The 12,381-nt window shown below is 47.1% G+C and overlaps 1 protein-coding gene across 4 annotated transcripts in view; it reads left to right on the top strand.

Annotated features, from left to right (window-relative positions):
• Positions 1-12,381, top strand: part of LARGE1 (LARGE xylosyl- and glucuronyltransferase 1) — a 453,793-nt gene that overhangs the window by 198,092 nt on the left and 243,320 nt on the right. The window lies entirely within an intron of this gene.

Here is a 12,381-nt window from a genome sequence, read left to right as displayed (position 1 = left end):
CGATTAGTTCATAAATATCTTTTAAGTTTTGCCTAGATTTGAAAGATACTGAAGCTAAAAGTATTTGGCAGTTTTTTTTGTGGTTTAAGCAAAAAAGGCATTATAGATTTCATAGTGGGCACATTGCTATAGAAATGGCCTTAGCTGATTGTCAAATGAACGCACTTCTGTCGAATATAAATCAAAATACGATCTTCCAAATGAAGCCCACCCTGTTGGTGCTGTAAGAGGGTCCCCGTGGAATTTTTCCTCCCATTTTATAGACGAGGGCTCTGAAGGCCCCAGAGGACCCAGGCTTCAGCAAGAACGAAGAGACCCAGGGATAATAATTTATATTGTTTTTTTACCCTGTTGTCTGCTTCTGTCTTTAGAAGGTCACGGGTCTGATTCTAGACAGCCTATAAAGGTAGACAGGCCTGAGAGCTTCCTTATTGCAAACAGGTCACAGTGTCTACAGACGACACTGGTATTTTGAAGTCCCTGAATTTTTCAACCAGGGTAAGGAGAGTGTCCTCACTATACTCCTGGGAGTGGTGACTTTTCTCTGCATGGCCTCTTCTCCTGTGAGAGGAGACACATGCTAAGCAACTCCTTTCTTCCTCCCAAGCCAAAATCAATGTCCTAGCAGAGATAAGCCATCAGATACTTGGAACGTGACACTGTTTGCATTTTCTTCTAGCTTCTTCAGGACTGCAGCGTCTTCATCCGACAGGTGCAGAGATTGAAGTGTCAGGGATAAGTGGGGAGCATAGAAGCCTTCCTTTTGGAGAAACTAATAACCATTCCGTCACCCAGTAAAACAACCCAGGTGTGCGTGCCTGTGCCTGGGTGCGCCCCACTGGTTAATCACATTCCTTATAGACAGGTTTTGTGGTGGAATGCGTCCTCAGATCTGCAGAGAGAGGTCCGTTTTTTCTTTGTGCTATGGATTTTGACAAGTGGTGTATTATGGGGTGTGGATGTATTTCTGCTGAATGCCTGGCTTGATTAGTGTGGAGCTGCACAGGCAGAGGCGGCTGGAGCCCCACCCAAACGTCCCAGAGCCCCTCAGTCAGGAAACGCCTTCTCCTTCCCATTGTAGCTGTACAGGGAAGTGTGCTTTACATATGTAAATGTAAGCCCAAGTTTTGCTTAATTATCAGCTGGAGATTCTATTGATGGGCCTGGCTGAAGTGACTTATCAGGAGAAAACCTGAGTTAACCATTTCTAGGCACCCTCCACCCATCCTAGGCTTCCCACCAACCTCGGAATACTGTGATGATTGCAGACAAAGGTCTGTGATTCCCCCCATTTTTCTCTTCTCCGCTTTCCTGCGGCTGCAGTGTGGCAGCCGAGTCTTCCCAACCCTTGTTTAGAATCATGTGTGCATCTTCCCTGGCCATCACCTCCTTTCTGTGTTGTGGGCTACAGAAGGCAGAGTTAGATCTATCTGTGTTTTCTGTGGTGGGATTGCTTACAGCCCCTTGTACTCATCTGCTTAGGCAACTGACAGCATCCTTTTAAAGGACACAGGATGACTCCAAGGCAGGATACCCAGGATGTCCAGATGAAGATATCAGGGACACTCCTCTTTTCTGCTTCTCCTTTTCTTTCTTCCCTGTGCACACTTGCCCTCCGGTGGTTCTGATGGTGCATTCGGGCTGCTGGGTTAGTTTCACCTGTTCTAGCTGTGACTGGCAGAGTCCAGTGGGCCTTCAGAAATGGTATTTAGATTCTCTTAGTATTCATCTGTCTGCAGGAAGTTCCTTACTTTCTTCATTCTTGTCGAAACTGTTCTGCTTATCTTTCTTGTGTGTCTTTGCTCGTCACGTGGAAATGCAACTTTTATTTTTCTGGAAAGAGCTATTTAGAGGCAGAAGACAGAGTGAAAACAGTTTTTTGGGAGGAAGGACTTCAGTTTAACCTGCTCCTTTTACTATTTTTTGCAGTTCATCTTGGCAAGTTACTTAAGGTCAATGAGCATCTGCTTCTTCTTGTTTAAAATGAGGATAACAAAAGCTGCCTCCAACAATTGGGACTTAAAGGTGATGTGAGACCCAACCAAAGTGGATGGTTAGTAAGGGAGCTATAATTATGATCCTTATTTAGATCCGGGTCTATCAATGAACTATTCCTGTAATTGCTTGTACGTATTGATTCAGTCTTTCAAGGCATTTATTGAGTGCCTCCTACATGTTGGTTCTAGGCCTGGAGATACGGTGGTGGATGAGACAGAGCCACGAAAGACCCTAACCCAATATTGAACTTGAATCCTGGGTGTGGACACACAGGCAGACGAGAAGGTGTGTGCGAGTGGCGGGGGCAGTGCTGTGACGTGTGCCCTGGAGAAGAACAACCAGGGGGAGGAGTGAGAGAAACACTGGGCTGGTCAGGGTGGGGTTGTTCAGGCTGGCTTACACATTCTTCTCTGAGGAGTGGTATTTGAGCAGACTCCCCAGTTAAGAGGGTGGAAGCCAACAGCAAGTGCAGAGGCCCTGAGGGTGGGGAGTTCTTGGCACATTCGAGAATCATCCCCAGGGCCAGTGTGGCGGGCATAGTGGGACTGGAGGATCGAGTTAAGGTCAGAAAGATAACTGAGGTCACGGTTTTGTGGGGCTGTGTCATCCACTGTAAGGCATTCAGGGTTCGTTTCAAGTTTGATGGGGAGCCCTATGACAGAGGGTTTGTGCAGACTTAGGGATCTGAGGACCATTTTTAAATGTCATCTGAGTGCTGAGTGGCAAGTAGACTGTCTGAAGCAGAGTGTCCGGTAAGGTGGCTATTGTATGGGTCCAGGCGAGACATGGCGGGACCTGGGGCTGCAGCCGTGTTGGAAAGAATTGTTGGGGTGTATTTTGAAGGTGGAGTCAGCACTCAGACAAATTGCTCTTGCAGCATCTATGAACATAAGAGAAGAAATTCAAGAATGAGCCCTGAGTTTTTGGCCTGTGCAAGAGTGACGCCCTTTGCTCAAAGAGAGACCAGAAGGTTTTGGAGGTAGGAATCGAGGGCTGTCCTTTGGATGTGAGGACAGCAAGTGGCTCCTGAGTCCTCTCTTTCCACAGTGTAGTGGGCATATAAAAATGCCCAGTGCTTACTGGTGCAGTGTGAGACACAAGGGAAGGGAAGGTGATTCAACACGGACCCTGCCTTCACCGGCATAGTGTCTGCCCTGAATTGGTGTTGGGGGATGAGTAGGCAGAGCGTGAACCAGGATGCATCAACAGCCCCGAAATGTGGGAAGAGCCACTACCTTAAATCCGTGTTGTAGGAGGTCGCAGGAAATCCCGTGTCAGAGGAATGGAGTGGCCAGCTTACCCTGAGCAGAATACAGGAGGGGTCCTAGAAGGGATCTTCCAGGGAGATGTTAAGGAGTCAAAGGTAATTTACCAGGTGGCAATGCCTGCAAAGGAAGTAGCACAGATACTTAATGCTCATTCCAGTTCCCAGTCATGCCACCCAGGAACTTAGTGCAGGGCCTGCGACGTGGAAGGGCTTTGGACAGAGTGGTCGGTGAAGATCACTGGTTGTCCAGGATACAATTCAGAATCAGAAGGTGGAGTCGTGAAGTGCAGGAAATTTCAGCAGCAATTCCAGCAAGTCCAGCAGAGCCTGGACCAGGGTTTTTCCTTCACAAAGCAGTTTCTTCATCCCCACCCTAACACGGCCTCTGAGGCTGGGCCTGTTAGGTGGGCTAGCCTCAGGCAGGCCTCGGTCCAGAAGCGGGGGCTCTTCTCTTTGGGGCCAGGAACTGGGATCTTGTACTGGGGGCCCCACTGTCAACCATCTCATGCATCTTCTGTGTCTCTTTGTGCTCCCTACACCCCAGCACGTGCCCCCTCTCCACGTGCCCAGAAAAGTCCTGGCTTTGCCTCAGTGGAGTCAAACTGTTAAAGTCCCTTAGTTTTATTCTTCTTGCTTTTATGTTACTGTTGGAAGCACCTTATAAAAGATTACCATCATCCCAGGAGTAGGACTTGGAAGAAAATAACCATCTGTCAATAGTAGAGACAGTAGGCTTTGCTTAATAGGCATTAGCACAATATTTTACCCAAACATCTGTCTTGCTCTTGGTAATGTCTTATCTTTGCCAAGTGCCCATCCTGAGAAAGCCTTAAGTGTGTCAAGCTGAGCTCCCGATAAAATCTTCTGCTCCTCTCTCCCTCCCAAATCTCTCCCGATAAAACTTCATTCTTTATTTCCAGTTTCTCCCTAAGGGGTAGTTTGGATTTGTTGGGAAAGAGTGAAAAAAGGAATGATGAGGGGGGTTTTTGTCCTTTATTTCAGTATGGATACTGGCAGGAATTGGACTATAACTTGAAGTCAGTCAAACCAGTTGATTACAGGAGGGCTGGAGACTTCGTGAAGAAAGGACAAGAAGGCAGAGAAAAGGAGACCAGTCGTTTATAGGCAGGGGGACGCTCAGGCAGGCTTCTGCGTGTTTTCTCTCATTTTTCATTTACACTTGAGCCGAGGGTGGTAACATTGATGTAGGTGACTTGGCGGTTTTGCAAGGAAAGGGACGCTACTGAAGGAATCGATGACAGTGACAAAAACACTCACTTCCTCTTCTCTGTGAAACGTGTTAGAATGTTCCTTACAGCATCCACGCATGCCTGTTTGTGAAACGTGTTAGAATGTTCCTTACAGCAGCTACTCCCGTGCAAGGGGAGATGCTGCCCTCTCACGCTCAACCCGTGGAGACCGGCACGGGAGCAAAACGTGACTGAAGTTGATGAGCTAAGTGGGGGCAGGAGGTGATCAGAGATGATTGGAGTGGGAATCTGTTGTGCTCACACACAATGGTTGATTCTCCAGATTTGGAGGAAATATCTCCTCACGTTTTCTGGGATGCGTTGTATTGTCACGCACCAGTAGTGGTTATGAAGCAGCCTGGTGACCTAAGAGAAGAGCTCGGCTCTGCTGTCAAGTCATTCGATTGTACAAAAACTACAGCGTCATGTCCGTGATCCTCTGCCTTGTTCGGTGGCGATCTGAATGACTAGTCAAAGTCTTTCTGTCCACGCTTGCCCTCCTTGGACATCTAACAGCAGTAGGATTGGCCCGCTTTAGAAGCTGAATGACTCAGTCCCTTGTACTGTGAGAACAGTAGTTCAAAGACCAAGTATCTCAAACTTTCAGAACTTAGACTATTTGGCCAAAAAAAAAACTTATTTGAAGCTTTGAAATCACTGAATCTCAAGTTTCAAGGGGCAAAACACTGACATCATTGCTCATTAGGGTACATTTCAGCACTTATAGCCGAAATCCAGCTACGGATACAGCAAATGGGTGCTAAAAATGTCTTCATTTTCTTGACTTAATGAAGCTCTTTAAGACAAGGTTCTGGGAAATAATGTCATGGAGGAAAACAGTCAAATCGCATTTAGCCTATGACGAGGAAACAAATCTCGGCTTCTTTCCCAGGCGAAGCTTGTGAGGAGCTCTTTTCTCACTGTTGTGCAGTCTCGGCCGGAGATCGCCAAGGCCTTTGCTGGAACGCAAGTTGGCTTTGGATGCCAAGGACAAAGATAACTCCCAGAAAATCACTTTGGGGAATTTGGGGATGAAACATTCTCTGTTTATCCCATTGTGTGCCTTTATTGCCACTTCCTCTCCACAGCAAAGCTGGGTCCACAGTTCTGGAATGTAGGGAAATGGCCTGCCGGACCTGTGTCTGTCTTGGACTTGTGAATTGCTCAGAAGTGGTGACACATCAGCTTGTCATGTGGACATCCAGTAACCAAAATGTTAAAAAAAAAAAAAAAATTGAGACTTTTTAAGATCAAACTGAGTTTTCTAAAGTTTTCTAAAATGATTTTGGCTATGCTATTTGTTTTGCAATTTCAAAATGCATCAAAAGCAGCATTGTGTTGTCACGCCTTTTGTGTTTAAAAACCATTATCAGATTCTTACTTGATGAACACAGCCTCACGTGGAATGTGAGGAATCGGAGAAATCATTGGATCGAAGGGACCTACCAGTCATGAGAAAGGAGCCTGGAACCAGGGAGGCTGGAGGGCCCGGCAGCTGCAGTAGTGGGCCCTGCTTTGCAAAGAGCCCTCTCCTGGGAGGAGAGGGATTAAGAGGATGAAAACAGCCCTGAGCTTGTAGGAGCTAGAATCCCGGGCAGCCTAGGTTCTAGGAAACCCGGCTTACATGCAGGGAGCTGTTCCTGGAAGAGGAAGCTGGGCCCAGATCTGAGCAATACTGGAACTGGACTTCCGGTGTGGGAGTGCTGTGACGGCCTTTGCATTGAAGCCAGTTCCCGAAATTCGCCTTAAGGAGCCACCAGGTGTGCTTGCAAAAGGGGTTTGTGATGCCTCAGCCAGAGGCTTTTGGGAGATGCCTGAGCCAGTTTCCCAACCTTGACTCCACATGAGAATCTCATGAGGGTCCAAAAATGCTGACAACTGGACCCCTAACCCCTGAGATTCTGAGCTAGTTAATCTGGGATGGGGCCTTTGCCCGTTGATATTTTTAAAAAGCTTTCCAAGGGAGTATAATGCTAACAAGGATCGAGAAGGACTGGCCTCAGCAGCCAGGCATGAAGCAGTAGCCACAACAAATTAGACTGGACTTGTCTGGAGTGGGCTGTGTAGGAGACATTCTGGTTTTAGGCAAAAAGAGCAATTGAGCAGAGGTCAATGAACCTGGGTTCAAGGTTCTCCTCGGTCATTTGTTGCTGGGATGGCATTGAACAAGTTAAATCATGTGTCTCTCATTTTATTTTTCAAATAGGGATGATAAAAATACTAACTTCCTTAAGTGTTGTATAAACTATAATGAGATGATACGCAGCCTCCAGGTATTCACTCCATAGGCGCTAACCAAGTGTTTGTTAAATTTGGTAGAAGACCTTGAAGTAGATGGAATTGCTTCTGTATGTTGTCAAAACTGCAAAATGTGGTGGGAGTAGGATTGTCATGTAGAACGTTATCCCCGGCAGCTATGATTGAGGTTGGCAGGAACAGGGTGAGGTTCGAGGAAGGGAGAGTGAGCAAGGAGACCAGAGTTCTAGGACAAGGTCTGCAAACCAGGTAGGGCCCGCAGGCCGAGTCTGACCCAACCCTCACTTTTATAAATGAAGTTTCATTGGGACCCAGCCGTGTCCATGTGTCATGTATTTCTGTGGCTGCTTCTGCACTACGACGGCAGGTCGAGTGCTAGCATCAGCGACCACGTGGCCTGCAGAGTAAACCACATTTACTCTCCTGTGCTTCCAGAAAAAGTTTGGTGACCCCTGTTTTAGGATAAGATGAAAAAGCTTGGTTTGGGAGAGAATGTCTGAAATAGAATGAGAGAAGCAAGTGCTTCAAACACCAGGAAGGAAGCCCTGCCAGGCCCTGGTGACAGATTGTACGTGGGGGGACTTTGCCATATAAAGGTTAAAGAATGCAGTGTCTTTATCACGGGTAGGACGAGGCAGGGGACAGCCCTCCGGAAATCTGGGCATGAGTGCAGGATCTTGGTGTCTTTGACCGGAGAGACCTGTCTAGGTTCTGTCACCACTGGAAGAGGCTGGTCTGAGCCCCGTACATGGGTGGCCCTAGGGCTGGGAGGCCCACCCAGGTGCCAGTCCTGCCTCTGTTTATGAGGCCTGCGGTTCTATCTATTTGCAAAGGGTAGACAGCATGCAGCCTGACCACCTGCACTTGGAGACGTTCAGTGCACACAGATTTATCCAGATCATCGCTTAGGACGCTTTGGGTAGCACTCCCCTAATCTCTGTCACCACACTGCAAGGAGGTTGATTTTTAATTTACCTTTTTTTTTTCTGAATCTTAGATGTTTTTTGATTCTTAATTCTGTGCATTCATTTCAAGTGGATTCAAAGATTCAAATTGGATGATAAGTGTATGTTCATCAAGAAGTTTTGGAGGGAGGTGGAAGGTGTTGTAAACTAAGGTTTTGAATGATGTATTGTTTAACATTTTAAACTCAAAATGGGCTGAACCACCGATCAACACACCTAGGCGTGATGTGACAGAGATGTACCCCGTGGACAGACAGACTGCGTGTATCTAAAAAAAATGGAAACCTGGGGGAAAGGTAATAGAGAAGCAAAGGCGAAAGGGCTCAGAAGTGAGGGATTCTATTTGCTATTGTCTCCGTGTGTCCTGCTCCAGACTGGGGGGGGGGGGGGGCGGACAGAGGAAATGTATCTACTCTGAATCGGCTTGATGCATGCTTGCACAGTCCCCAGTGTCCCCAGTTTCGAGGTGGTGACACTGAATCACGGAGAAGTTAAGTACTTTGCCTAAGTTTATTGGTAGTAATAATTTAGAGTCCGTTCTTCCTTGTTCCGATCTCATATTCTTATGATGCGATTTGTTTTGTTTGCTTCTCTTGGTTATCTATCCCTCGTCCCCTAGCATTTAATATTATAATGAGTCATTTTAGCTTAAGACTTGCTGGACCTATTTTTTCACGCATCTTTTTTTTTCCCCCCCTTTTAGTTCTAGATGCCAGTCTTTCCCTTCATTCATTATTCAGATGCTTTAATAAGCGTGTCAGGTCCTGGGAATAAAGAAACCAGGTTTTGGGCAGCGGCACTCAAAGTATGGTCTACAGATTGTCTGTCCCAGAGAAACAGACCAATAGGGTTGGGGGTATGTGTGCCTAAAGAGATTTGTTATAAATAATTGGCTCACTTAATTATGGAGACGGTCATGTTCCAACATCTGCAGGGTGAGTCACAGGCTGGAGACCCAGAGGAGCCAGTGGTATAGTTCTAGTCTGAAGACCAGAAAGCTCCAGACCCTGGAAGATCCAGAGTTTCAGTTCAAGTCCAAAGGCAAGGAAAACAAACAAACAAACAAACATACACAAAAAACTAATGTCCCAGTGTGAAGGCTGCCAGGCAGGAATTGTAATTCTGTCTTACATAGGGCAGGGCCAGCCTTTGTGTTCCATTCAGGCCTTCAACTGATTGGATGAGGCCCCCACCTACGTTGGGGAGGGCAATCTGCTTTACTCAGTGTACGGATTCAAATGTTAATCTCATCCAAAACCACCCAGAATCACGTTTGACCACAGGTTTGGAGGCATCATGACTCAGGCAAGTTGACACATAAAATAAACTGTCACAGCGGCCAGACTGTTACTGGTCTGCGACATGATGAGTGTGGAAGCTGGAAGTATGCACGTAGGAACCTCTACAGCACTTGGACATGCATCAGGCACGGGATCAGCAGACTTGACTTGATGAGCAGGGTGTAGACAAATCTGTTGAATTCAAGTGATAAATTTTATATGGGGCAAGCTATGTATTAGGACCAAATTTTTGTCCAGGATGGCTTGGGGGGGAAGGGGGGCGGTGGGAAACTTTCTTCATTACTGACTGAGAAATACTGCTGTAGGCACAGTTTTTTCATAGGGCAAAAATCCCATGTGATGGGCCTGATAATGATGATTTGTACACAGAGCAGGAAGTGTTCTGGGAGAGACCAGAGCCCTTAAGGCATCACAGAGTACAGAGCACATCTAAGGCGGCCAGCCTTTCACTGCCCTAACCCCCTCACCTCCCAGCCCTGGAGGGTTAGGAGAAGCTGCATCAAAACAATCAGGAGCCAAAGAGATGAGCAGCCCAGGAAAGCAAGGGTCAGGATGAATAAACATAGAATGAGCCACAAATATGGCAGAGAAGCAGGCCCCACTTACGTGACCTCTGGCCACGCAGCATTGGATCGATTGGCCGTGTTAAAGATGTGGTCCTGTCTGCAGCGAGCATGGAAGGTGAGAACCAAGAGGAGCCTGGAGCATGTGTCCACCACACTCCCTTTCCGAAGCAGAAACTGGCTGCGGAAGAGAAAGGGGTTGGCTCAAGCCGATGTCCCTTAAAACAGACAAAAACCAGAAATTATAATTCTGCCCTTTACTAAGCACTGGGTACATGCCCAGCACTGGGCGCATCATGAGTGCTGCTTTTTCCAACATGGGTTCCCCTCTTTGAGGCCTGGCGTTTATTATTTTGTGCGTATTCATTGGTGACAGAATTGTAACGTGCGGAAAACACCTGGAAGCCTTTGAGAGCAAAGTTTGGTTGAGGACATTTGGCGTCTAAGGAGGGTAGAAAGGGGCACAGGATGTTGAGAGCATTTCCCCTCCAGTATCCCCAGAATTGTAGTGGCTTAGGGCTTGCCTAATGACCCTTTACTTATAAGCACATAATCAAAGAATTAAAATTTACTTTTCATAAACATGTAGAACGTGGGGCTTTCTGGAGAGGAGTACGGGAGGTGATGCAGCCCCCATGGGAAACCTGCCTGATCGTTTGCATTTTCCTGGGTGAACTTTGACCTACCTAAAGCTGAAGGCGAGAAGGTTCAGAGATGCCACATGTCAAAGTAAGCCACGGTGTGTTGGCTCCTTGCTCCCAGATGCTACTCAGAATAGCGCTGTGTTCAGAGAATGTACAACCTGTAACATTATCAACTCGTCTTACCTGTAATATCACCGAGCCCAGTGGGGACGAGTTGGAGGAATTTCGTTACGCTGAGTGACTCCCAGCTATGGGCCCAGTACTCAGCACTTTGTATTTGGGTATCTTACTTACACCTTCCCTCATCCTTGTAAGGTTAGCATTTCTGCTCTCGTTTCACAGAAGGGAATACTGAAACTCAGAACACTTAAGTAACCCCTCCAAAGAACACCCTTAGAGTTCCCATTCGTCGTTAGTTTTGTGGGCTTCCAGAGTTTCTCGGATTTCTGCCCAGATGTTCCCAAAGACTCCCGTACCCCAGAGCACCTGTACCTCTAGCTCTCCTTGATTCTAATCAGGCTGCGCCACAATGGGGACATGGCTTAAGCTTTTAGGATCTCAGTTTCCTCACCCTTAATGGGGACACCAGTTGCCACCTGCTTGTGCTATGATAACCTGACATCCCCCGCGTGAGCTACCCAGCACAGTGCAGACGTACCGCAGGCGCTAGACAAAGTGCGACTGCCCACCACCAGGCTCCATGCTCATCTTTCCCACCCCTGCTGGCCGCGCCGATGTCAGCTGAGAAAACGCAGTTGCTGTTAGCTGCCTATTCTTTTTCATTCTCTGTGGAACTAATTTGATTCGACCAAACAGGAAGACGGGTTTCAAAAGCCTGGGTCAGAGCTTGTAATTGTCCAGCTCGGTGACAATGCAACCCTAATCAACCTGTGATCTCACGTCCCCCCACACTCACCTTGGCCTCTGCTTTGTAGTCCTGGGCAGCGTAATTCAGCATGTAGGTATTTGCTGCATTGATGGAGAGGACCTGGAGCCTCAGGAGTTTAACCCCGAGGTGATTAGGAGGGAAGAAAGGAGTCATGTTTGTGAAGGCCCAGAGATACATCAAAGGCCCTGGGCCCAGGCCATGCAGTCTGCAGCGCAGGTGAACCCCGCAGGGTGGAATTCACCACATTCTTTGATCCTCAAGTTTTGTCAGTCACACCGACTCTCTGGGACATTTTGAAAGCTCAGTGGGGTCTGGGCAGGAAGTAGAAAAACTTGAAGTATGAAAAAAGAGGAGTGTTTTTTTTGGCAGGCTGCCGAGAGAGGGTAATCTGCTGGAGATGTGATATTTTTTTTTGCTCCACTGTCTCTGGGGCAGCTGTGGTAGAGCTGGGTGCTGGGATTTCTGGGGTGTGGGAATGGAGGAGTGTCACCTTTCGGCGAATCTGGTGTCACTGGGGCTCCTCAGTGGTAAGCATGGATTGAGCACCTGCTGTATACAAGGTGGTATGCTAAGTATCCTGGGGAGATGGGTTTTCACATTAATAACTTTTTTAAGTTTGTAGCTCTCTGTATAGCCTGTTATAAAACTGCATTTAAGTGGAAAGTGTACAGGATCGGGCGTAAGAAATACCGGGATATGCATTCAGACATCAGGGCACTCCGTTGTGTGACTTTGAAAGGCCTACTTGTCTTCTCTGTGTGATCGTTAAATGGAGTGGTGCTGGCCCTCAGCTTAACTGTAACTGCTCTTCTGGGAAAACTCTGAGATTGGTCACATTCCCGCTTTCTTCTTCCTTGTTGCCCTTCATTATTTTACTGTTGGCAGGGCCTCCACCCGTCCAGCATTTACTGGATATTACGGAAGTGTAACCACAAAGGTGAGGAAGACTAGCCTTTGTCCTTATTGAACTCCTAATCTTCATAGGAAATATTTAATAAAATAATTTGTGACAGATACATGTATATTTTTTTTGTAGTGCTTATGTACAGAATACTTTTGGGATATGCTGAAGGATATTTTATCTGCCATTTGAAGGCTTCCCCTGGGAGGTGATGCTTCTGAAACAGGGTTTTGAAGGATGGATAGGAGTTTGCATAGGAAGAAATAAATAAACTTAGTCATTATTCATATTTCCCCCCTATTCTCTTCCTTTTTTTGCCCACTTTCACATCCTCCTAGTCCTCACCT

The sequence above is a fragment of the Desmodus rotundus genome, chromosome 3 (assembly GCF_022682495.2).
Source record: "Desmodus rotundus isolate HL8 chromosome 3, HLdesRot8A.1, whole genome shotgun sequence".
NCBI classification, from domain to species: domain Eukaryota; kingdom Metazoa; phylum Chordata; class Mammalia; order Chiroptera; family Phyllostomidae; genus Desmodus; species Desmodus rotundus.
Note: the sequence above shows the minus strand (reverse complement) of the source record. Positions and strands in the feature narration are given on the sequence as shown.